At 34.8% G+C, this 26202-nt stretch overlaps 1 protein-coding gene and 1 pseudogene across 3 annotated transcripts in view; both read right to left on the bottom strand.

Annotated features, from left to right (window-relative positions):
* LOC145293861 (protein PHTF2-like) overlaps window positions 1-2205 on the bottom strand; it is a 154012-nt gene extending 151807 nt beyond the window's left edge. The window contains exon 1 of one of the 3 annotated variants that reach the window (XM_080140597.1): window positions 2011-2205. The gene's annotated coding sequence lies outside the window, so the exon portion shown is untranslated. Of the gene's footprint in view, window positions 1-2004 lie in introns of all 3 variants that reach the window. The other 2 variants (XM_080140599.1, XM_080140598.1) reach the window with 2 other exon arrangements.
* Window positions 2206-23088: 20883 nt separating this feature from the next.
* LOC145294288 (5S ribosomal RNA) lies at window positions 23089-23207 on the bottom strand (annotated as a pseudogene).
* Between the last annotated feature and the right edge of the window lie 2995 nt (window positions 23208-26202).

Genomic DNA, 26202 nt, shown 5'->3' with positions numbered 1-26202 from the left:
CAAAGAAGCGATAGCATGATTAAATTTAACGGCGATATTTAATTTTTGGTACTGTGATGCACTATTGCACTATGCAGATGCACTTATTGATCAGTGCTGCTCTGCTGCTGAAATAATAACGTTATTATTTAAAAAGCCATTCTTAACAGGGGGAGGGGAGGATGTTTTGTACCTATTCTGTACTTTAACCTTACAATTGAATAATAAAAACATAAGACTTTAATTAAACGTGGAAATACGATTTAAAAAATAGCGCGGATCGGATCACTCTCTGCATTAGCACCGAATTTTTTGCTTACACGCCCCTATTCCGAATTCTTAGACTATTCCGAATTCAATAGACTGCCTCTTTTGCACCAGTCATAATAAAGATGACATTAAATCTTTTTCAGGTAAAATTTTATAACTGACATTATTCGCTGGAATAATTTTTTTTTTTTTTTTTTTTTTTTTTTTTTAGTGAAAAATCGAATTTTTTAATTATCACTGAAAGCTATTAAATAATTCGAATTAAAATAGATTAGTATTTATGTTACCGTGCAGAGATAACATTATTTAGAAAGCCATTCTTAACATGTGGAGGGGAGAATTTTTGTAACTATTCTGTACTTTTCACCTAACAATTTATATATAATGAAATTTGATTCCAACTTAAAAAAAAAAAACAGCACGGTAACATCAGTGCATAAGCACCAAAACCTGATTTCTTTTTACAATTTAATTATTTTTAGTGTGAAATCATTTATTTAGGTTTGAAACCGTCTAATTTAAACTTAAAATATTTATGCCTGTCTGTTTGCTACAAGAAAAACAAGTCTACTGAAGGCGGCTCACGTCCAGAAATTCGGAATAGGGTTGTGTGAATATTAAATATTGCCAATTTAATTTTGAAAATACTATTAAAAAAAAAAAAAAAAAATCTGAAATAAGAATGAAGGGATTCCCGGACAACGTCGTATAGAAACAGCGAGTATAAAAGATTGCATTTTTGTGAAGATGTTAAAGTTTTCACATTTAAGAGAAACTAAAAAAGTGGAAATAAATTAAAAAAAAAAAAAAAAATCAAATTTTCAATTTAGATTCTCTAATGTCAAACGAACTGAAAATTCAATCTTTTGTTTTTTTTTACTGAAAATGTAATAAAAAAAACTAAATATTCTTATAAAGATTTTGATTCTTTAAAAGAGTAAATTGGATGTTTGTTTATATAGAAACACGGTACTCATGCAGAGTGATCCGTGCTGCTGAAATAATAACGTTATTATTTAAAAAGCCATTCTTAACATGGGGAGGGTGTTTTCTACCTAATCTGTACTTTAACCTTACAATTGAATAAAAAACATAAAACTTTAATTAAACGTGGAAATACGATTTAAAAAAAATAGCGCGGATCACTCTCTGCATTAGCACCAGAAAAACATGCCATTTCATTTTTGAAAATCAATATTTATTATAATGTCAGATGCTTCTTTGATATCTATCAATAAAACGGTTATAAAACAATTATTGTTGTTTAAAACAAATATTATTTCTCACAATCGTTTAATAACCATTTTATTGATAGATGCATAATATTTTCAATTCTTGGCATTTGCATCTAAGATGCAAATGCCAAGAATTGAAAATATTATTTTTTACTCATATTTTAATATGTAAAAAAAGTAATTATAAAAATTTTTAAACATTTTCATTTTTAAAATAAACTAAAAATATTTAAGTGACAAGCAAAAAAAAGTGTTGTTTTTTTTTTTAATTTCTTTATAATTTTTTATCCCTTAATTTTCGTCAAGTACTTTTGTAGTTCGTCCAAATAAATAATTTTATTTAAAGAAAATTGAATGAAAAAAAAAAGGGAAAATTGTCACTTTTTTTTTTACTTTTAAAAACAAAAACAGGGATTTTGGAAAACAAGAATTTTTTTGATTCAAAAAGAGAGAGAAAAAAAAAAACGAATGCAAAAGAAGTTGAAAGAAAAAGGAAAGCGTAGTTGAAATTGACGTTTACTCTTACTGTTTGATCTGGTTTAGAAGATTTTTTCTTTTTGTCTTCATTTAGAAATCCTTAGCCATTAGCGAAAGAAGTTGATAACAAAATTGTTGTATCTTCTTCTTCTTCCTTTTCATTGTCATCGTTTAGTCTTCCCTTGGAAACTGGCAATAAAAACATCAGAGGCGGACCGAATAAGACTGCAAAGGTTATCTGCCCTTGTTCAATTAGAACGTCAAACTTCAACACTAGGGGGAGCCGTTGTCTGTGAGATGGCTGGCGCAGGAAGAAGAGCGTGTTCTTATTCAGAATTCAACCTAATTAAAAAAAATTAAAAAATACAGAAATTTTTTGATGCTGTACGTATTATTCACGGAACGTAAATATCATTTTCCAAAAATTACGTAAATTTGTCAAATAGCTTTATTTTTATAAAGGAAAATATTTTTTTTAACGATTTAAAGCGATTAACGTGAAATCGGTAGCATTACAAGGTTGATTTCGCAAGTTTGAAGTATTGTGGACTCATCTAATCTTGTATTTTTTCAAGATAGCGAAACGGAACAGTCCATTCTTGATTACGCATAAAATTTGATAACAATTATACTTGATGAATTGTGGTACAATGGGGGAAGAGGTGGCTGGTTACTTTTAATGCATCTAAAACCAAACTCCTATCTTTACATCATCAACGCTCTGATCCCCATCTGGCATCAATTGAAATGGATGGCTCTCGTCTTGGGGAGGCTCTATGTTTTAACAAGCTTCTGGATTGACCTTTACTTCTGTCTTGAAATGGAACACGTACATCAAGTCTGTTGCCAAGGTCGCTAGAAAAATGGTGGGATCCTTCTACTGCTCCAGTAGATATATCACTGCTGATGCAATTCTCTATCTATATCCAAGCACATCCAAGGATGGAGTACTGCTGCCACATCTGAGCAGGAGCTGCTAAAAACAGCCTATCCTGCCTTGACAGAGTACAAAATAGACTTCGTAGCTTAGTGGGGGATGCCGTTTTCTCTTCCCTGCAACCTCTCTCCCACAGAAAAGACGTTGCGAGCCTGTCTTTGTTTTATCGTTATTTCCATGGCAAGTGCTCGTCTGAGCTCTAATCTCTGGTTTCCCCTCACCAATCTTTCACGAAAAACACCCCTCTAGCTGAAACCACTGTTAATAATTTTCCCCACTCTTTATCTGTGCCTAAATCAAAACGTAGGCTTCTTTCTTAGAGGTGCACGCCTGTGGAATGCTCTTCCGTTTGCCTGTTTCCCACCTGACTACAACTTTGATGTCTTCAAGTCCAACATAAACAAATTCCTGATGAACCGCCCCCCCCCTTAAGTAAGAGACTTTATCAAATCTCCATTACTAACGACTACTACGATATTATCCCATTGATTACTGTACACGCAATAACCCTTATCCCCGAGTGGCTACCGGGCCTTGATAAGTGGTGACTACTATGCAAAAAAAATTTACATAATTTTCGGAATATGGCGTCTTCGCTCCGTGACGGGTACGTACGAAGAATTGGTGGACCTGAACAAGAATCACCTCCACTCCTCCAGGAACGGCTTTCGGAATAAACACCACAACCTCCCCATATTAAGAACGAATTTCAGTTTTTTGCATTTTTTTATTTCAGTGGATTGTAGTGAAAATTGAGTGTTACTGTAGTCACGGAGGTTGGCTACATGTGCGAACTTGAAACCCGAGCGATGGGAGACAAGAAGGCGACGAATCAGCAGGTTCGATTGCACATTAATTTGCACAAATGAGATAATATAAGACCAGGAGTTAAGATGCTTGAGAGAGTCGAGCTGTTGAGTTCTCGAGAACCGGATGGAACCTGGTTAGAGCGGAGAGTGTCGCTGAGAATTGAGTCCAGGTTTTTTTTTCGATTAGAAGCTATTTCGGCATTAAATATGGAACCAATGCGGCCGAGATGAAATGGGAAATTTTAAATGATTTGCATCGAACCGGAAAAATTAAAAGTCGCGTTAAAAATTGAGAAGCATTGTCGAAAAAAGAATTGAATGAGTCGTGTCAAACAGCGAAGGTTGAAGATATGAAGTGGGTCAGACTTTTTTTTTTAGTCTTTTTGTTTGTTAATCCCAGTGGGATTCATTGGATTTCTTTAACTATCGTCGTCAAATGAACGTGATGGAATGCAGTTCGGTCTACTTGTTCATATTGAAGTCGTCGTTTTTAAACGTGGAATTTGGAATGAAATTCGCTTATATTTGTTAAAAAAAAAAGAAAAAGAAAAAAGTTATCGTTTTTAAACGAAAAATATTTTACTCGAGTACAATTCGAGTCGGATTTTATTGTGTTTGAAAAAGTCATCATTGTTAAAAGAACTTGAAATGCGATTCGGATGACTTGTATGTATAGAAGTCATATTTCAATGTGGAATTTAAAATGAAATCCTGTTGTGCTGACAAGGAAAAAGTGTGTCGTTTTTAAACGATAGATTTATTTTATAAAAGTACAATTCGAGTCGGATTTTATTGTGTTTGAAAAAGTCATCATTGTTAAAAGAACTTGAAATGCGATTCGGATGACTTGTATGTATAGAAGTCATATTTCAATGTGGAATTTAAAATGAAATCCTGTTGTGCTGACAAGGAAAAAGTGTGTCGTTTTTAAACGATAGATTTATTTTATAAAAGTACAATTCGAGTCGGATTTTATTGTGTTTGAAAAAGTCATCATTGTTAAAAGAACTTAAAAATATGATTCGGACGACGTGTATGTGTTTAAAAGTTATTTTTAAATGCGGAATTTAACATGAAATCGTGTTGTGCTGAAAAGGAGAAAAAAAATGTCGTTTTTGAACAATAGTTATTTTGGTGAGAGTACAATTCAAGTCGATTTTGTTTTTGAAGAAAAAGTAGTCGATGTTAAAAAGAATTACAATGCGATTGAGTCAACTTGTATGTAAAGTCATTTTTAAATGAGAAATTTAAAAATTAATTTCTGTGTCTAGCCGTGTAGCTCCACTTTTGCTAGGTAGTATCTGTCTTTGTCGGAGAGTAGTGAGCGCTAGGTGTGTCTAGCGGAGTAGTGAGCGCTAGGTGTGGCTAGCGGAGTGTTGAGCGCTAGGTGTGTCTAGCAAAGATGGATACTACTTCCCTACCTAGATCATGAGATCATGGGGGGGGGCGTGAAAATTGAGTGTGACTGCAGTCACGGAGGTGGGCTGCATGTGCGAACTCGAAACCCGAGCAATGGGAGACGAGAAGGCGACGAATCTGCAGGTTCGATTGCGCATTAATTTGCATAAATAAGATAATATAAGTCCAGGAGTTAAGATGTTTGAGAGAGTCGAGCCGTTGAGTTCTCAAGAACCGGATGGAACCTGGTTAGAGCGGAGAGTGTCGCTGAGAATCGAGTCCACGTTTTTTTTTTTGATTAGTTAATAATTTTCCCCACTCTTTATCTGTGCCTAAATCAAAACGTAGATTCCATGAACAAGGCTTCTTTCTTAGCGGTGCACGCTTGTGGAACGCTCTTCCGTTTGCCTGTTTCCCACCTGACTACAACTTTGATGTCTTCAAGTCCAACATAAACAAATTCCTGATAAACCGCCCCCCCCTTAAGTAAGAGACTTTATCAAATCTCCATTACTAACGACTACTACGATATTATCCCATTGATTATTGTACACGCAATAACCCTTATCCCCGAGTGGCTACTGGGCCTTGATAAGTGGTGACTACTATGTAAAAAAAAAAAAAGAATTTACGTAATTTTCGGAATATGGCATCTTCCTTCCGTGACGGGTACGTACGAAGAATTGGTGGACCTGAACAAGAATCATGTCCACCTCCTCCAGGAACGGCTTTCGGAATAAACACTGCAACCTCCCCATATTAAGAACGAATTTCAGTTTTTTGCATTTTTTTTTCAGTGGATTGGATACTAATATACGGGGGGGGGGGGGGGGTTCGTTCAAGTCCGCCAAAGAATTTTCTGTATTTTTTTTTCCAGTTATGTTGAGTTCTAAGTAAGAGCCGAAACCCTACAAACATTACCTACAGAAGAAGCGAACATACCGCAAAATTATTCATTGTTTTTCGGTGAATTTAAATTTGTTGTTGTTATTGTTGTTGTTATTATTTTGGTCGATTATTGGGATCACTATTCTTGTTTTAGCTGTTATATGCAAAACGTTTCGGCCGATGTAAGCTCCAACTTTCTTCAGATGCATCTTTTCGAATTTGATATTCTTTTAATCGAATTCGGAACTCGGATGGAATTTCAAATTGAACTCTTCATTTAATTTACGGGTGTATAGTGTTCTCATTCCATCAGCCATGACTGAGTAGATGTGTTAATTTGAGGGTGCTTATTCAGATTGGCACCTATGACGGCATTTAAAATTAAAGAAAGTACCGAAATGTCTGTAACGAAGATTTCCAAAAATCATGTAAATTGATCAAGTAGTTTTCTTTTTATTCAAGAAAATGAAAATTTACTGTTTCGATGAGGGTGGAAAAAAAAAGTCCAGGATAAGGGTAGACAACTCTAATGCACGTGGAAACTGTCAAAGCAATCACTGATTACCTCCCCTTATTATGTTCGCTAGTAAAACATGTCCTCATCTGTCACTTATCGGTAAAAGACGGTAAATTTATTTTTTCGTAAATAATAATTAAAAAAAACAAAAAAAAACTGCTTGATCAATTTTCGTGATTTTTGGAATATAAAATTTTAATTCCGTGACAAGTAGATACAATATTAAAGTTGGTTTTTTCATTTTTTTTTATCGTTATGAGTGCCAATCTGAATAAGCAGCAATTTGTATTATTCCTATTATCGTTTAAGACTATCGTTTAGAGTAGTGCTAATTTAGAATGTGTCCTATTAAAGAAACTAAATTGCAGAAAAATTTGGTGTTTGTTAGAGTCGACATGTAGTTTTAAGAAAAAACAGCAGTACTTAATTGTCATGTCGAAAATAGTAATATATCCAAAAATTACTAAAATTCATTGTGTAGAAAATTATTTGGTACATTTGAAGACATTAAAAAAAAAAAGAAAATATTGAAGAAAAAAAGGTGGACATGTACGAGAGTGTCCACCTCCTAAAAATGCATGTTTTTTACCTCTTTTTTTTTTTTTTTTTTTTTTTTTTTAAAGATTAATAAATGACTTCCCTGATAAAATTGTTTCAGAGATGGGTATATTTGCCAATGACACCACCCTCTATAACAGGCATGAGGGGAAAACAAATAAACACATGTCTAATGAAATGCCAGAATCACTAGAGGATGACCTCCAATCTGTAGTGGAATGGGGACGAAAATGGATGGTCACATTCAATGCTGCCAAGACTAAGCTTGTTTCATTCAATAACTACAAGAAACCTTTTCTACCACCAATAGCAATGGCTAAGAATACACTGTCTGAAAGTACTTCCTTTAAACTCCTCGGCCTAACGTTTACAGGGAACATGAACTGGAATATATACATTGAGAGCATTGCCAAGGCAAAGAAGGTGGGCTCTCTCTACCGTGCCAGAAAATTACTTACGCCTGAAAGTATCCTGTACCTCTATAAGGCCACCATTCGCCCATGTATGGAGTATTGCTGTCACATTTGGGCTGGTGCATCTGCTGCTTGTTTCTCACTCCTGGACAGGGTTCAAAAGAGAGTCGCCAACCTGGTAGGTCCTGAACTGTCATCTAAGCTTCAGCCTCTGTCCATCGACGAAATGTTGCATCCCTCTGCCTGTTCTACAAATACTTTAATGGTGAATTCTCTGACGAACTGCAAGCACTTGTACCTCCTTGACGTGACTACCCCCGACAAACCTGACAAGCAACTAAGTCCCACCCCTTTACAGTAGAGATCCCTAGGTGTAAGAAAGCCTTTTACTCCAATAGTTTCTTCCCCAGAATTGCAAGTCTTTGGAACTCCCTTCCGGTATACTGCTTTCCCAACTGTACTGATATGCAGAAGTGCAAGTGTAATGTGAACAAACATCTTTATACTCATCTCCCTTCTTAATGCCCCTGCAAATTGTCCTCGATAGTAGCTCCCTACTTTAAAGTGGCACTTGCCTTGTTTGGGGGGGGGGGAAGATTGAATAAAAAAAAAAAAGAAGAAAAAAAGATTATCATAGATTAGAGACTTAAGTATCATATTAGTAGAAAAAGATTGACAAAAACTAAATTTAATGACTTTTAAGAAGGGGGTTTACTAACGCTCTAATCACGTAACACATCGGTAAAGAAATGGACAGTACGTCAGGTAGCAATGAAGTAGAACGTTATAACGAGAAAGTGAACCTTTTCTTAAAAGTCATTAAATTTTTTTTTTTCAAATTTACTTATTTATTTTATTTTTTATTTTTTGCTAATATAATTCTTAAGTCTGTAATCTATGATAATCGTTGAGAAAAAATTAAGAAGAGGTGTAAAACAATTTTTTAGGGGGTCGGCACTCTCGTATAGCCAAAATATATTGCATGTACTCGTTATGGAATAAAGTTATGCAAAAATATCACTTAATTTGATCAAGTATTTTTTTTTTTTTTTTTTTTTTACAGAGGAAAATCAAACTTTAATGAGATCGATCTTTCGGGGCCATCTTTATATATATATATATATATATATATATATATATATATATATATATATATATATATATATATATATATATAAATACTAGCTGATCAATTCATGTGACTTTTGGAATATGACATCTTCGTTCCGTGACGAGTACGAACATCATAAAATTTTTACATACATTTATTTTTTAATATATTTTTTGACTTGAAAATAGATTCAATTCTAAATAAACTCGTGTGGGCAATTTTTCTTCTTTTTTTTTTTTAAGTCGTTTTTTTAGTAATAAGTCGAAGTACTACACATTTAGACAAGATTATTTTAAGGCTCTCAAAATTGTTGTCGTTTTGAGTTGTTATCTACAATTTATGGACATACACTTTTTTCCCCCTACCTAATTTTTTAAATTTGCTATTTTATACTTTTTGGAACTAAAAGAGTTATCTCCCTTACACCGTAATTGCATAAATCCTTAAATTTACCCAACTTTCTTCCTTGTATTCGTTTTTCTTTCTTTCATTTGGAACTCTTTAGACGCCTTTTGCGAGCATCGCGAGGTTTTAAACCTCGCGATGCTCGCAAAAGGCGTCTACGCCGAAATACGTGACAAAACTACGGCACTGGCATTTTTAAGAAGACACGAACTTTTAGACGAAGAACAATTAGTTTCACCGTGTCATCGGTGTGGCGACTGTGGCGGATGCTCGGAAAAGAAGACGAAATGGCGAATTTATACCCGTTCTTCGTTGCAAAAGCCGCGGATGTCAAACCTTTCGTTCGGTTCGCAGGGGCAATGCATTTTTTCATTTCACAGATTTAAATAACAAAGTTTACTGCAAACTTTCTCTTTGCCAAATTTTGGAACTGATCTTTTATTTCATACAAGACCTTTCATATAATCTGGTTCACAGTTTAACTGGTCGGGGCACCCAAGCAATATGCGCTTGGTTCAACATGTGCCGAGAGATTTGTACAGCGATTGTTTCGGTCCAAAATCGTGGTCAGATGGTGGGCAGTGGTCACTGAAGAAGAACCTGTGCAAATTGATGAAACACGACTTACAAGACGTAGAAAATACAACAGCGGTCGGATGTCGCAAGGAGACGGGCCTCCAAATTCAACCGACAACGAAGTTGAGTTAGAGACTGAGACTGACCGTAACCATGGAGAGCGCATTGAGGGCCCCTGGGTGTTCGGTTTGAAGAAAGGGTCAGACTGTCGATATTTTTACGTTCAGAGGAGAGACCGTGCGACACTTCTGCCAATTATTCAACGAGAAGTCGCCGATGGCTCAGTAATTTATTCTGACGAATGGAAAGCTTACGCTGATTTAAGCCAATTCGATTTTCGTAAATTTCCCGTAAATAATGAGCAAAACTTCGCCGATTCAGACACCGGAGCAACACAACGAATTGAAAGATCCTGGCTTGACGCGAATATTCGTATAATGAAAAATAACCGAGGCTGTAATCAACGAACACTTCAATCTCATCTCGATTATTACTGCTGGTGGATGATGCGACAAAAAGCGCCTGATTTATATTTAGCGTTTTTATTCGATGTACGTGCTGTTTATCGTTAAAGATTTGACATTTTATATTTTATGCTGTTTCAATTAAAATTAGACATTTCTATATTTTATTAGTTTCAATAAATTTTCATTTTCACAAACTTAGTGTTTATATATATATATATATATATATATATATATATATATATATATATATATATATATATATATATATATATTATTATTATTATTTATTTCAACCTCGGGTTTTTTTTTGGGGGGGGGTGCTTAAATCATTACAAATTGTTTCAATCGACAGGACAATCAATAATATTATCCTCTGAGGATAATATTATTGTCCTGTCGATAGAAACAATTTGTAATGATTTAAAGCAAAAAAAAAACAAAAAAAAAACAAAAAAAAACCGAAGTTGAAATAATAAAAACATATTTAGCTCTATTAACGTATTGAGCACTTTTCCCTGATTTTTTTTTACCGAATATACCTCCTAATATATATATATATATATATATATATATATATATATATATATATATATATATATATATATATATGTTTCCACATTAACATTTTCCTTTAAAATGACGACGTTTATAGGTTTAAAACGAATATCGCCAAAAATATACGAGTACAACAATGGCCATCGCATAATGAATAAAAAAATTTAAATGCGATATTCGTTTTCAGCATCCGCCAAAACCTATAAGCGTCGTCATTTTAAAAGTGATTGTTAAGGTGGAAAGTGAGTAAAAATTCACCACACATATATATATATATATGAGAGAGAGAGAGAGAGAGAGAGAGAGAGAGAGAGAGAGAGAGAGAGAGAGAGAGATGAAAAATGAACAAACCAAGTTATGTGTTCATCAACGTTTCGTCTTTATTTGCGAGACTTTCTCTGGATGAATGAAATTAACAAAACAAAACACCAATACAAACATTTGAAAATATATTTTTGATATAATGAAATGTATGACATTGTTCAATTTCGGACACGAAAAAAGTCGTTGGAAATTTAAAATGCAGCATTGTAATGAAACTGGACAAAAAAACACCGAAAAGAAAATTGTAAATGAAGAAAAATACTTACCGTATCTTTAATTATATGAAAAAATAAAATTATTTTTACACCTATATAAAATATATAAAAAATGTCCTTTTTTTTGCAAGAAAACTTATCCCCCAAAATCTTATATTTTTTTATGGAGGAAAAAAACTATGATAAATTAATTAAAAAAAAAAAAATGAAGGTGTTTTTTTTCTCTCTAAATCTTCTTTGTCTGAGTGTGGGAAGCTTTTCTTTAAATTCTTGTGGAACGACAGGTACCTCTAGTATTTGACCCACGACCATTCTTGTTTGTAAAAAGAAAAAAAAAAGTCTGAGTTCTTATGGTTATCCGATTCCTCTGCATCGCTAGCAGTGTCAGAAACCGATCTTAAGAATGCGTGAAAAAAAATTGAATAATCCGACCTCCTATTTTACAAGCTTATAACTACTTGAAAAATGTAATTCAAACCGTAATTTTTTTTTCAATTAAAGGAGCAAGACCAAATTTTAAAAAAATAACAGGTTTAACAGCAAATTATACAATATTTGTTTTTTTTTTAATCGGTTTTCTTTAAAAAAGATTTGAAGAAAATCAACGAAATTTTACTTACTTCGGTTATAAAAAAATCGATATAAATTCCAAAAAATCACTTACCTATAAAAAATATTATTGAATGTTTAGTTCCATTCTTCATTGTTCAGAATTTATCCATATTTATAGTTTAAATTCCATTTATTCTTTAAATAAAAGAATTTTTCAAACGACTATTTGAAAAAAGCGCGATTATGCAAGCATTTTTACGTCTTTATCGAAAAACCGTAAGTAGCGGTTTGTCCTTGTTTAGAACTACAGATGGACAGGAGGCAGTAAAAACCACATGTTCACATCAGCCGTCTGGCCTTGTGCCTGAAGAAATATGTGTTCCCATAGTTTAAAAATAGTCAAATTTTATGTATAAATTTTTGCCTTTAAAAAAAACAGTTGAGGAATTTTTTTTTTCTTTTCTCAAAGAAATACATAAATTTTTTATTTATTATATTTTCATTCTTCTTTATCGAGTGAATTTTTTTTTTTTTTTAAATATCTAATTATCTATTACTTACTGGACAATATAAGCAGAACATAGGCTTCCAATTAAAAAAAAAAAAACGTGTTTTTTAAAAAGAAAGGCTTTACACTTTGGACTTTACAGGTAAATTTCCAAAAAACACTTCTTTTTTTTGTTTGTTTTAATTTACAATATATTATTTATTGATCTTTTATCTTCAATTTGTGATATATAAAAATTTGGTGAGTAAATCAATTATTAAAATTTTAATAGACATTTCAAAATGGGGGGAGGTGGTGAATTTAAAAAAAAAAGTTTGTCTAAAATATTATATTCGGTTTAGTGGAAAGAGCATAAAATTTCACATTGACCCTGAAAATATCGTAAAAATTGAACCAATAGAAAAATATTGATAGATTTTGAAAGTTTAAAAAGTGAAAAAAAAAATAACTCGTAAAATTCAATTGATTTCATTACATTAAAAATGGCTGCATGAAGGCGTGCCGGCACTTTGTAAACACTGGTTGGTTTTTTTAAATAAAAAAATAATATTTCTATTATTTTTTAAACAACTCTAATAGTTTATTTTGGAAGTATATTCCATAAAGAAAATAAACAACCCACTTTTAAAAGAGAAATTACGAGGTTTTTACATTTTATTTGCAGTTTCGTGTTAGGGGTGTCAAAAATTCCCCCCAAATTCTGATACGCCATGCAAATTTGTCCACAAGCATCTTCCTTTCAATCAACATTTAAGTAATTGCACATTTTTTTCTTTCTTCACAGAAAGTGATAACTCCTTTGGGAGATTGAAAACATTCACATAATGTGCTGTAATTAATGTTTAATTTTAACAATTTTTTTTCCGGTGCTTATTTAAATTGGCACTTATGACGGCAATTAAAAGTGAAAAAAAAATGCAAAAAAGTTTATGATGTACATACTTGTTACAGAACGAAGATGTTATATTCCCAAAATACGTAAATTGATCAAGTAGTTTTATTTAAAACTAAGAAAATCAAAATTTACGATTTTTAGTGATTTTACTTTAAAACTTAGAAAATCAAAATTTACGATTTTTAGTGATTTTACTACTAAACTGCATTAAATGTAAGGCAGTTTTCACCTATCACATTCGATTTAAGTTGTCTCCCCTTTTTTCTGTCATCAGATTTAGTCATGGCAGACAAAAACACTCCAATTCGCTTAGTCGTAAAACTTTATTTTTTTGAAAAAACAAAAAACAAAAACACATACTTGATCAAATTACGTGATTTTTTGGAATATTTTATCTTCATTCCATGACTGGTACGTACGTCATATAAACATTTCTGTATTTTCTTTACTTTTTATTTCCGGCATAAGTGCCAATCTAAACATGCTCCCCTTTTTTTTTTTTTTTTTTTTTTTTTGCTTACATGAATTTCATAATTTCATTGAAACTTGTTTGCTGAATGTTGATTGGCTAATTGCATTGGCAAATTCCGACTGTTTACTTTTTTTCATTTTCTTTAAGATAATAATGCTGAGTATGGAGCAGCCAAACCAGCTGAGGACATTCCTCTGCTTTTTATTGAAACGAGCCGAGTATTAGTATCCTCATTGTTCCCTTAAGTGCAATTGTCTGGACCTCTCTTGCACTTGGTTCACCAGGAATATTAGTTAGGTAGGACTTCAGGTTCTTCTTCATAAGCCCTGTAGCACCTATAATAACTGGTATGATATATATCTCAGTTTCCTACATACATGAGACCTTGATATTTAGTTTGTTTCTCCCTTTCAGTTCTGTTCAGACCTCCATCATTAGGGACACTCATTTAAACCAAGGTTGCCACTCTCTCTGACTTATTCCATATAACTTGTCAGGTTTGACAGCAGCATTTTCAAGTCATTTCCAGCAGTTCTTTCAGGTTGATGTTCCCAGGACTTGCTGGTCCACTGCATGTTTAATTTTTTACAGATGGTCCAGTGGAGATACTTACATACTCCATCATGTATTGCTATGCAGTAGCCGTCCCCCAAAAGAACCTTGCAGCTTGATACCAGGTGACTAACACTTTCCATTTCTGTGTGGCAGAACCTGCATCTGTCGTCATTACTGAGATCTGCCATCTTCTTGCATTGGTCATCAATCCCTGGTCTTGAGCAGCCATTAAAATCCTCATAATCTGTTGAAAGATGCCAATGCAAAGTTATCAAAAAAAACAAACTCTGGATTAATACCACATAGTTTAAGCTAAACTAAGTTGTTTTGGAGTATATGTCGAAATTCATTTCACTTGAAATAATTTATGTGACTAAAATAGGGTTTAATCTATTTTAAGAGTTTGCATGAAATAAGTTTAAATAAATTTTTATTTTCAATAAATTTTCTACTTTTTCAATTAAATTCGACATTTTCTATATTTTTTACAGTTTCAATTAATGTTTTATTATCTATCATGTATGATACTGTGATTTACAATTTATGAATCCAAAATAAAATTTGTTTTGGTTTAGATATTTTCCTTTGTAGACACCAAGCTAATGCGGCACCGCAAAATTTATCCTATAATTGGACACATAGCATAACGAAGTACAAAGTGACAAGCTAAAAATAACGAAGTACAAAGTGACAAGCTAAAAATAACGAAGTACAAAGTGACAAGCTAAAAATAACGAAGTACAAAGTGACAAGCTAAAAATAACGAAGTACAAAGTGACAAGCTAAAAATAACGAAGTACAAAGTGACTAGCTAAAAATAACGAAGTACAAAGTGACAAGCTAAAAATAACGAAGTACAAAGTGACAAGCTAAAAATAACGAAGTACAAAGTGACAAGCTAAAAATAACGAAGTACAAAGTGACAAGCTAAAAATAACGAAGTACAAAGTGACTAGCTAAAAATAACGAAGTACAAAGTGACAAGCTAAAAATAACGAAGTACAAAGTGACAAGCTAAAAATAACGAAGTACAAAGTGACAAGCTAAAAATAACGAAGTACAAAGTGACAAGCTAAAAATAACGAAGTACAAAGTGACAAGCTAAAAATAACGAAGTACAAAGTGACAAGCTAAAAATAACGAAGTACAAAGTGACAAGCTAAAAATAACGAAGTACAAAGTGACTAGCTAAAAATAACGAAGTACAAAGTGACAAGCTAAAAATAACGAAGTACAAAGTGACAAGCTAAAAATAACGAAGTACAAAGTGACAAGCTAAAAATAACGAAGTACAAAGTGACAAGCTAAAAATAACGAAGTACAAAGTGACAAGCTAAAAATAACGAAGTACAAAGTGACAAGCTAAAAATAACGAAGTACAAAGTGACTAGCTAAAAATAAAGTTGGCACTTCTCTTCTGGAGTGGAATGTGATTGTAACTGGTTGGAGACGCTCAATGCTGCCAAGATTAAGCTTATTTCCTTTAATATTTACAAGAAACCTTCCAAACCACCAATTGCCATGGCTCATGATACACTGACTGAAAGTACTTCCCTCCTAGAGTTAACATTCACAAACAACATGAATTGGAACAAATACATTGAGGTAATTGCAAAGGTGTACTCTCTCTCTATCGTGCTAAAAAGCTACTCACACTTGAAAGTATCCTGTATCTCTACAAGGTCACAGTTCACCCATGCATAGAGTCTTGTTGCCACATCTGAGCCATTAGTCTCTCGCTCCTAGACAGGGTTCAAAAAAAGAGTCGCAAACCAATATAGGTCTTGACTATTAACTAAACTCCAACCTCCATCCGATCGCTCAAACTTGGCATCCTTTTGCCAGTTTTACAAGTATTTCGTTGGCATGTGCTCTGATGAACTCCAAGCACTAGTACCCCCTTGACAACAATACCTTAAACAAAGCTAACAAGCAGCAAAATCCCCCCCCTTGCACTATAGAGATCACGAGATGCTGCCCTTTGGAATTCCCTCTCAGACACCTGCTTCTCTGACTGTACTAACATGCAGAAATTCAAGTGTAATGTAAACAGACATCTCCCTGCTCAACTCCCTAAATAGTATGCCTGCAAATATGGTCTCAAATAGTAGCTCCTCACGACTAAGGGGCGCTGTCCCTCGTTTGGGGTGAAATGGCAATAAAAAAACAAAAAAAGTTTTATCTGATCATGGCTGATGAAATGAAAATGTGAAATTCTGTCCAGGTTCCCGATGTTAGATAACATTGTTACTTATTTACTTATTATTATTATTATTATCATTATTATTATTATTATTATTATTATTATTACTTAATTACTTATTATCGATCTATCTGTCTATCTATTTATTTATCTATTCAATGATATTGTTAAAATAGTTTATATTGGAAGTTATTTATTGTTGAAATAGTTTATATTGGAAGTCATTTATTGTTAAAATAGTTTATATTGGAAGTTATTTATTGTTTGTAGCAATGGGTTTTAGCTGAGGATGTTTACATAAATTAGTTAGGTTAAATAAATAACCTTGGCCAGGCATACGTGGAAAGGTTGCATATTGAGATACGTGTATTTTTTTAATGATGACATAACAGAACTGAGGTCAAGGGGTCAGGAAGTTTAGTCAGTCGAAGAGTTGGGGTTTAGTCATGGGAGTGAACAGACGTACTTCAAGCCAAGAAGCGAGGCTGTGAAGAACAAGTATGTAGACACGAAATGCAGACTCTAGTCAAAGACCATTTGAGACAGCTGAAATAAATTTATATTTAAAAAATATAAAGTGTTGTTCTATGGTTTCACAAAAGAAGGAAGAACAGAGGTCTTAATTGGTTATGGTGTTGGTCATTTCATGTTTCATCACAGAGCTCAACAGTGAAGATAGAAGAACTCTTGAAGAAAGAAAAGGTATGAAGCATATATTCTTCTAATAAAAAAATGATACCTTTAAGTAAATATGAACTGTAATATATACCCATGTAATAACTCTCTGATATTACATGACTCAGTTTATACGTTGATATCATCATCTGGCTAAACAACAATACATACAATTTATATGTTTATATCTGATTCCGTTATAAGAACAATATCTCGTACCCACATACAACATGTGACTATTTTGGTGCCAGTCCACCTCGCTATATAATACTGAGTTCAATAATGATTTCCAAGTTTGACTAGAAAGTTAACAAGTCCAAAAAGATACAACTAGAGAAGGTTACACCGCCTGACACAAAATGAAAATAATAGTTTGTGTTTTTTCTTGTCTTTTTTTACAAGTGTGCCACTTTATCAAGGCCTTAAGGACACTCGAGGATAAGGGTTAATGAGTGTAGAGACCACAGTGCAGTGATCAATAGTGGTAGAAATTGTATAGAATTTGATTATTGAGGGGCTCAACAAGACCTTGTTTACATTGGACTTGAAGACAACCATATTGTGGTATGTTGCCATCTAACTAAATCGATATTTATGAATAACGGGCCATATATATATATATATATATATATATATATATATATATGTATGTTGTTTTTAGTATAACAGACTCTTATCCTTGTGTCCTAAATGTCTATCTTAACAGCCCGTGACTCATCTAGTGTTTTAGGTGCATGTCAGAACATATGATACATGATACGAAGACAACATACCTGTTTGCTGTTGGCTACTGCCTGGGGGATTCGTCAATCATCTTGGGTGGAGCTGGACCTGTTTAAAGAAAACACTTCAAGACTAGGGACCCAAGAGAAATGAGTGTTTTTAATACCGTACTTTGGGGTAATTGTGCCAAGTTCGGGGTAATTACGCCAACTAGCTAAAAGTGCTCTATTGGCAACCAGGCATATAAAGAGCACTTTCTTTTAGTTGGCGCAATTACTCCCGGATTTGGCGCAATTATCCCAAAGTACGGCATATATTTTATTTAGTTCTCAGGCATCTCGTCACAGCAGAACTGGAGTGAATCTTGGCTTGCGGGTTCTCTATTTGAGACTGTCATCTCCTCCATGGGGAGATCTTTTTAATCCATTTTGCTTGTTCGGCGTCTCAAATCCAACTCAAACTATGCTTGCGCAAACTGGAACACATGACACATGACATATCATGTCTGGTTCCCGCTTGCATACTTCTGGTGCAAACCCACCAGGTCACAGAGTTTTATATATTATCAAAACATGACGATTCAAATCTCTGTTGTCCACTCATCACTAAATAGATTGATAATTATCTGCTTCTACTCGACTACTATCTAACAATTGTAGTCAGCTAGAAAGCAGGCCCGCGGTAAGGAATTCCACAGGTGGGCAGTTCTAGGAAAGAAACTTTGTTCATGGAATTTACGTTTAGATTTAGGCACAGATACAAAAGTGGAGAAAATTTTTGACAGTGGTTATAACGAGACGAGTGTTTTCTCCTTGTTTTCCTATTTTTGGAAAAACTGAAAGAAAATGGTTTTATATTGAAGGCTAGTCATTGATAATATCTCTTTTGTGTATGGTACAAGTCCAAATCAAAATGGGGAGCTTAGATCGTGCAAACTTTGACATATTCGGCTTTAAGAAATTGATTTTAAACTAACTTATCTTTGGCCAAGTCTTTACTTATATTTTTATCCTTCAGGTTCATTTTTATCACTTCCTCTCATGTTTTCCTGTGAACTAACCCCGGCTACCACAACTGTTCTACATCTACTAACCCAAGAACTCTCGTCTAATCTTTCAACATGGCCATACCATCGAAGTTTACTTTTCGGCACCCTATACCGTTCAGATTTAATCTTCCTCTGAAGTCACTAGAACTACACATCCTTCATATCATTCTCATATCATTTCTCTCCATGCAACACATGTCCTCAACTTACACTGGAAATGTTTCATTTCTATATATCATACGGCATAATCACATCACACACGGGTTCCTGTCAAATCACCAAAGTTAAGCAACGATGAGCCTGGCTAATACCAGATGGGTGACCATTTGGGAATACTAGGCACTGTATAAAGTGGTGGGACAGCACTATTGTCAAAGGAAAAGTTAGGCACCTCCTTCCCTCCACTAGTCTATAGGAGACCCCTGGGCAAGGTTCAGCGCCCAACTCCCCCGTCCCCGACTAGGGTAATGTGAGGTCAAGGAAAGCAGGTGACTGATGTAATACAAAAGCAATCAGGAATAATTCTGTTTATGATTTCGTATTTCGTTGTGCTGGACAGAAGATCCCTTTAGGTGCAATGGTCAAGACAATCGCCCAGTATGAGCAGTGCTCGGACAGAAAGAAACTGCAACCTACTGTCTGTATAACTGCAAAGAAAGCTGTGGAAATACATCAAAGACTTTCGAGAAAACATCATGAATGTGGTTGTGAATGATTGAGCAACAATGAATTCAAGGAGGAGATAGATGGAGAGTCATAGCCGTCAATGCCTAAATCAGACAGAACACCACTTGAATGTATATCATCACACCGCATACATATGCCTGATAGGCCATTCCCTTGGTTGATGTTGTTGACTGGTTATCTACAAATTATGGAGAAAAACCTTTTTACTGCGAATCAACAATCTAGAAATCCTCAGTCTTTGATCAAAAGTAGATGACAGTGACATCTTTGTAATGTATCAAGACACGCTAATAACAGATGAAAATGCATGTTATGAACGATTGAGAATGAAAGGTCACCATTTTAACAAGTGTTAAATTTACTATCAGGATGTTAGGGATGAAAAAAATTAAGCTGTGGTTTACGGATAAAACATTTTTATATTTACAATAGCGTTCTCATGAACTTTTTGTCACCCTGTTTATAGTCTTGTTTTTCTTGCTAACATGGTAGCACATCTAAGACAGTAAACGACCAAGTTCTCTCCAATTCTCTCTCCTCTGATCTTGAGCACGTAGTACAATGGGGAAAGGAGTGGCTGGTTACTTTTAATGCATCTAAAACCAAGCTTCTCTCTTTACATCATCAACATTCTAATTCACATTTGTCATCAATTGAAATGAATGGCTCTCGTCTTCAGGAGGCCTCAAGTTTTGACAAGCTTCTGGGCTTGACCATTACTCCTGATCTTAAATGGAACACGTATATCAAATCTGTTGCCAAGGCCGCTGGAAAAATGGTGGGATCTTTCTATCGATCCAGTAGATATCTCACTGCTGATGCTATTCTCTACCTATATAAGAGCCAGGTACGTCCAAGGATGGAATACTGTTGCCACATCTGGGCAGGAGCTGCTAGAAAGGACTTGTCCTGCCTTGATAGAGTTCAAAATAGACTTCGTAGCCTCGTAGGAGATGTCCTTTTCTCCTCCTTGCAACCTCTATCTCACAGAAGAGATGTTGCGAGTTTGTCTCTGATGTATCGTTATTTTCATGGAAAGTGTTCAACTGAGCTTCAATCTATGGTCCCCCCTCGCCAAACTTTCACAAGAAACACTCGTCTAGCTGTAAACACTATCAATAATTTCCCCCACTCTTTATCTGTGCCTAAACCTAAACGTAGATTCCATGAACAAAGCTTCTTTCTTAGAACTGCACGCCTGTGGAATTGTCTTCCGTTTTCCTGCTTTCCGGCTGACTACAATATGGTTGTGTTCAAGTCTAAAGTAAATAAGTTCTTGATGAGCCGTTCCATATAAGTTATCAAATTTACCAAATTTTCATTACTAATGATTACTATATTGACCAATTTCTACTGTACACTCTTTAACCCTTATCCTTGAGTGGCCTCTGGGCCTTGATAATGTGGTGACGCCTTTGTAAAAAAAAAAAAAAAAAAAAAAAAAAAACATGCCCCTATTCCGAATTTGTGGGCGTGGGCCGGCATCAGTGGACTTTTTCTTTTTTGTTTTTTAACCTATTTCATACTGATATAAACTATTGCACAGTAAAAATAATTTAATTAAAACAAAAAAATCATTTTGGTGTTTGTGCATCTATGTTACTCTGCGATTTTTTTAAATAGTGTTTTTAAATTAAATTCAATTTGTATGATATTTTTGTTTATGAAATTGTTAGGTGAAAGTAAAGATTAGTTAGAAAACACCCTCCTCTCCCCATGTTGAGAATGGCTTTCTAAATAACAACGTTATTATTTCGGCACGTAACATAGATGCACAAGTACCATAATTTTTCTTATTTTGAATTATTTCATTAATATTATAAAAAAAATAGTATGGCAACATAGATGCACAAACACTAAAATTATTTTTGTTTTAATTTAATTATTTTTACTGTATGGTTAAACTTAAAAAGAAATAAAAACAGTGTTTATGACCGTTTTGGTAAAAAAAAAAGAAAAAAAGAAAAACGAGACTATAAACAAGGAAATAAAATGTCCATGAACACCTACAATTGTGTGGAAAATAAATATCAAGCAACTTTCATGGCAAGTGCTCCGCTGAGCTTCAATCTATGCCCTCCCCTCTCGCCAAACTTTCACGAAAAATACTCGTCTAGCCAAATACACTATTCCATGAACAAAGCTTCTTTCTTAGAACTGGAAGCCTGTAGAACTCTCTTCCAATTGCCTGCTTTCCAGCTGACTACAATCTGATTGTCTTCAAGTCCAACGTAAACAAGTTCTTGATGAACTGTCCCCCTAAGTAATCCAATTTACAAAATTCCCACTACTTATGTTTACTACACTATAATCACATTGACTTATGTATATCCATTAACCCTTATCCTTGAATGGCCTCCGGACCTTGATAAGTGGTAATTCTTGTGTAAAAAAGAACAAAAAAAAATTTGTCCGTAAGAAAAGTTGAAAAATTCTTGAATAGTAAAATGTTTGAAAAGTGGCAAAAGATACGAGTATCAGAAATGTGTATGCTTATATGATTTTAAAAAAATGTTTCTTTTTATTTTGTTCTAGTCGAGGATGGAGAATCCTACAAAATGTCAAACATTCACCCGCTATCTCATACATTCCAGCTGAGAGATCTTTTTAAGATTCTAACCATCCCTTTCAAGTGCCATTGTTTGTATCTCTCTTGCACTTGGTTCACCATATATATATATTTGCCAGGTAGTTTTGATAGTTCCGGTTTCTAAGTATGTTTCTCTCGTTTTTGTTTCATTTTACTGTAGGTGACGTTCTCAGAAATCCAGGGGCCCCTTCCTCCAGGGGCCGACACTTGATCTCTGTATGAGATACATAGATATTCGAATATTCCATTAAAGTTCTCCTTTAGTATCAAACACTGAGTTAGTAAAGAAGTTGAGAACATAATCTTTCCTAATTTTTTTAATAGTCCGCAATAAATAAATTAATAATTTTTCCTCTCCCCAATTGAGCATTTAAATATGTTATAGTATACCTTACTTGTGGTCTTTTGATCTTACTAGATTCCAGAATAAGAATTTATCTAGTCTTGTGAAGTATCCAGATTTGTATTGTTACTTGAGGTAACATCACTTGAAAAAAGTGCACCATTCATCGTAAAAGCCAGTATGGTTAGCTACACCGAGGAAATCTTATTTGGGCTGTGAATACTCTCAGGTTGACAAAGTTCTTGCGGATTTTAACTTTTTAATTCAGATGAACATATCTTGGTTCAAACAAAAATTTATTGATCGAAAAAATCAAAACAAAAACACCATGAGAATCAACACACTTTTGCCAGCACCAAAAAAAAAAAAGACGTATATTTATGCCAATAACATGAAAAATCTTACGTTCTGATGGTGATGAAGTCGCTGAAGGCATTTTTGATATTGCTTAGGTTTTTAAAGCATTTCTCGCACAGAAAGTTGTTGAGATGCTTGAAAACGTGGTAGTCGGTAGGTGAGAGGCCTTTCAGTTTTCTGTAACTGTGTGCAGTCAGCACCAACCCTATTCAGGGTTTAACCGGCTTTTAAGTTTTATGGGAGTATGAAATTCACAAGCGGTCCCCAGTCGCATGTATATCCCCGTTAGGGGAGATGATGACGTTAGGCTTTTGCAACTTTTTGCAGGGAGGTGTCGACGTCCTCCTACATACAGCACCTGGACTTCCCAAATTGGTCACCCATTTTAGTAATGATCAGGCTCAACGTTGCTTAACTTCGGTGATCTGACGGAAACTGGTGTGTCAACGTGATTATGCCGTTTTCTATAGGACATATTTAAATTACTTTCATCTTGATAATAAATGATTTTATGATCTAGTCTTTAAAAGCTTTTTAAAAATATTCTTAGATTTATTAGCAGGTGTGTTTACACCAACAGGCACACCTATAACTCTTTTACATGGTCTGATAATAGATTTGTAGAAATAGAGAAGAACCTAAGATGTGAGAAAGTGTTTAGAGCGATAGAAAGTGTTTAGAGCGATAGAAAGTGTTTAGAGCGATAAAAAGTGTTTAGAGCGATAGAGAGAACCAATTTTACAAGAAACAGAAAGTATTTATGTTTGTAATTCAATTATAGGATGTCATAATATTATCTATTAATTACTTTTATGTTAATCCAACGTAACTTATTAGAAGTGCCTACAACTAATTCCTAAATCCTTTATTATTGGTTTAATAATTTATCTCTTTCTGGTAAACTAATAGTCACTGATTTTCCATTGAGAAAAACATTTTTTTTTTCATTACATTTGTGGTCTGCTTATAGCGATTCATTTTTAAAATTTATTTATTATTAAACGTTTTCTCCAATCAGTTAGAATAGAATATGCCCTAATATGGTTGAGTACCTCTCAAACTTTACGATTTGGGGCCAAAGTGCTCACTTAGTTTATATTTATATTCGTCCATTCACAAATGTTATCTATCCATCTTTTCTTTTGTCTACCTTTTGACTGGCTTCCTTCAATTTTGCATAGCTTTTAACTAGAACTCTTAACATGATCAAAAATGCCAAGACTACATTTAATAACAGAGGACATTGGTGGGGAGGGGGAGGGTCAACAAGTTTTTGTAACTCTGCAATAGTGATATGATCAGGTAGTTTGTGATCAATTATGAGGTGCATGATATAGCTTCCAAACTTTATGAAGGTTTCAATCCTACCCAAGCAGGGCAGAAGATTAGTTGGCCAAACATGGTGAGACATTAAAGTTACAAAATTCATGATTCCTATCCTGTCGCGGTTAATCACCTGAAGAAGGCCAGAGGTCCCAGTTAGCCGAAACGTGGTGAAACAACAACAAAACAGTTTGCAAAAGAATAAATACCCTTCAAGACATATTTGAAAATTTCACAAGAGTCCATGAGGACCCTTGTGTACTTTTGCTCCAAGCTCTGAACTTGATACCAACATTTCTATTCTTAATTTCTTTCATGTTTGCATTATAAATAAAATAGCCTGAAGTAAACTTATATTTTTTATGGTTGTCAAGTGTGAATGCAGATCCTATGATAATGTTTGATCAAAATAAAATATACTTATCCAAATGCCATGGTAACAGAGTTTCAGAATATATAGACTTATAGTTACCTCTTACCCCCTCCCTCAAGCGTTGAGATGTAGGGGAGAAAGAGAAAAAGAAGTATGAAAAAACACAAGAGAAAATCAAGGAGGGAGGGGCAAAGGTGTAGGAAATAGGGTTTATCAGTAGAACAATGGAGAGGAAGTTGTTCACTTAGGTAGACAAAAGAAAGCTGGTGGGGTTGTGATCAAGGTGTGGCAATGATGGTAACAAAAAAACCAAACAATGTACTTAGAGTTGGTTTGCGGGCACTTTGAAGAATGCCTATGAGTTTATGACAGTAAAAGTATATACCGGTTGGAGAGAGTCACAGTTGAGGAGTTGCGAATTAGACACCATTGGAGCTAGATCATGGCTTGGACCAGATCAAGAGAGTTTTGGGAGATCAAGATGAGCTGACATCAACTGATAAACTTTGCCTTGACAGAACATAGATGTGGACCTTAGCATGTAGAGAGTCGATGGTGTCACACGAACAATGCAATGAATATTTACAGAAAGTACCGGAATTTCTGTTTTTTCTTTGGAGTTGTGTAGCAGAAGCAGCAATAACTAAAATGAGGGGAAAAAGAGCTTACCTCGGGTATGTCTGTTGTGTCACCAGTTGGGGGGAAAAAGAGAATTCCAAGATGGCGTCCGGGGGTTTTTATTAGCATTTACCCCATGCAACTCTCGGAAAATCACGTTTCTGTCTCATGTGATTATGCAAATGGATAATTCCCGGCCACTATAAAAGCAGGAGGCCAGAGACGAGTCTGCAGTGTCCTGCAAACTGTGTGTGTGGGTGTTTCTGGCGATTGGAGTGTGTCTTCTTTTACCACGGTTATCACGGACAGGAATTCCCTCTCTTCTGGAGGTGGGCGATATTGACTATTTTGAAGTTGTACTGTTGCTGACAGAACATTTATTTATTTTTTTTTTTTTTGCCTACTACATTTTTGTTTCAAGCTATTTCGGCCCGAATATGGCGAAGGTGCGGATAAGCAGTGATATTATCAAGCCGTTCTCTGGCGAGGGAGACGTTGTAGCATGGCTGAAAAAAGTGAGACTTGTCGCACAACTTCAGCAGGTGGATGACGTAGCGAGTCTGCTACCTTTATACCTGGAAGGCGATGCACTGGCCCTCTACATGGAAATGGAGGAGGACGATCAAAAGAAAATAGACCAGATTGAGGCTCGATTAAAGGAGGCATTTACTGATGACGCGTTTGCAGCATATAGAAAAATAACTATGGTTAGATGGGCTGGTGAACGTGTGGATGTGTACGCCAACAAAATCAGGCAGTTGGTTGGATTGGCCGGATTCACAGGAGAAAGCTCAGAGAGACTCACAAAATTAATTTTTGTCACTGGATTCCCTGACACCATCTCAATTGCTCTTCAACAGGTGCCGAACATCAAAGCCCTGACCATGGGGGAGCTAATGTCGAGAGCGAGAATTTTGACGACGACTGGCGAACAAAATCAGGATGTGGTTGCGGCCACACGCTCACCCAGCAACAGGGCCCAGAATAATCCTGTTAACGTGACCTGTTTCAAATGCAATGTTAAAGGCCACCTTGCAAGGGACTGTCGAAAACGTGGAACACGGTGTTACCGTTGCGGTGATAGTGGACACTGGGCTCGGAACTGCTCGGGAAACGAGCAAGGGGAGGACGCATAAGCGCCAGTCT

This window comes from Euprymna scolopes, chromosome 15 (genome assembly GCF_053919585.1).
Source record: "Euprymna scolopes isolate OS-2025 chromosome 15, ASM5391958v1, whole genome shotgun sequence".
NCBI classification, from domain to species: domain Eukaryota; kingdom Metazoa; phylum Mollusca; class Cephalopoda; order Sepiida; family Sepiolidae; genus Euprymna; species Euprymna scolopes.
The sequence above is the reverse complement of the archived record's forward strand: the minus strand, read 5'-3'. Positions and strand labels throughout refer to the sequence as shown.